This window comes from Molossus molossus, unplaced genomic scaffold, assembly GCF_014108415.1.
Source record: "Molossus molossus isolate mMolMol1 unplaced genomic scaffold, mMolMol1.p scaffold_m16_p_8, whole genome shotgun sequence".
Taxonomy (NCBI): domain Eukaryota; kingdom Metazoa; phylum Chordata; class Mammalia; order Chiroptera; family Molossidae; genus Molossus; species Molossus molossus.
In genome coordinates, this window is record NW_023425402.1 from 959,460 (window position 1) to 960,922 (window position 1,463).

At 50.9% G+C, this 1,463-nt stretch overlaps 1 non-coding gene across 1 annotated transcript; it reads left to right on the plus strand.

The window, feature by feature from the left end:
• Positions 1–971: 971 nt before the first annotated feature.
• On the plus strand, positions 972–1,043 carry TRNAE-CUC. The gene has a single exon. It is a non-coding gene; the product is annotated as a tRNA-Glu (tRNA).
• The last annotated feature ends 420 nt before the right edge of the window (positions 1,044–1,463 follow it).

A 1,463-nucleotide genomic window follows, 5' to 3' on the forward strand; every position in this document is an offset into this window, starting at 1 on the left:
TTCTTTTCCATGTCTATCTAGAGGGCTGGTCTCCTTTGCATTATAAACTGACAGAGAATTGGGGAAAAGAGGATCATGAAATAAAAATGAACAGGAGGAAAAGGAATCCTTGACTTTGGCTTGCGGTTGTTGGAATAACTCCATGGGCATGAAGAAGGAGCAGGTGTGAAGAAACAGGAACATAATATAATGGAACAAAGCAAGAAGCAAGAAAGAAGAGACTAAATACTATGGAGAAGGGAAAATGGTTTTCCTTCAGCACAGTTGGCTGTGCTGCCTTTAGCCACTGAGATGTCAAGCCCCATCCCTGGGCCTCTCCGCCCCCACTTTCATTGCGCCCGTGTGTTGTGTCTTCTTTAGGAGTTTGAGAAAAACATTGTCCCCCGTTTTGTTCGGTTCAACGAACATTTCGTGTTCGTAGTGGGAAGAGCCAATATCTTGATCATTATCTAAGGTGTTGCACTCTATTTCCAAGACCCAGGTAGCATCGGGGATCCTGAGAGCTAGTCCGATGTTCTCCCCGCCGCGCCACGTCGGGGGCTCCTCCTGCTCCCTTCGGATAAGGTAGAACGGCCTCGTCATTTCACTTCTGTATTCGCTCGACAGTGAATATTTAATACGCACCATGATAAACACTTTGAGGTGAATTTAAAAACATCTCGGAAGGGCTTACCAACTTATGAGGAGAAAGCCAAGAAGACGATTACAAATGAGTGTAATAGGAATTGCCACCTTAGTTAAATCTACCATTTATTCCGGGTGGACTCCACACGTCCAGCTGCTGCCCCAGATGTTTCCTTCCGCCTGGCGCACCTTCCCGCGCGGGGATCTCGGGGGCTGTGCGGCGCAGGCGGCCCTGCAGAAACGGGCGCAGCGCTGCGCTAGCCCTGGGGGAACCAGGGAAGCGGCGTCACAGGCGCACGAGCCGAGCGCTCGTCTGATAAACACAGGTCGGAGCGCTCTCTCCGCCTTCCCTGGTGGTCTAGTGGTTAGGATTCGGCGCTCTCACCGCCGCGGCCCGGGTTCGATTCCCGGTCAGGGAAACCAGCGTTTTCCTCCCTCCCTGTGGCAGGGGAGACCTGTCAAGTTTAAATAGTGTACAAGCTACTTTTCCTTTTTACATAAATCCTACTTTGCTTAGAAATTCTGTGACAGTTTTGAAATCCAAGTGCAACCTGACAAACGATGCACTCTCCAATCGTTTCGAGAATTGCGTTAATGAGCTCCTAGCCTGGCGCTGGCGAGAGCTTGGCACTGTTCCGAGCGTTTCGAAAATTTCACTCGTTCATTGGATGATTCAGTGGGCGGGACATTTCAGAGAGAATTGATTACCTGTAGGAGTTTTCGAGATTAGTACAACACGTTGACGGTTATAAGACTAAAGAAGAGCGCGGGCGTCGCTGGCAGGTTGTCTTGCGGGCTGGGCGCGGCTCCGAACCCGCACGGCGGCCGGAAGCGGGAAA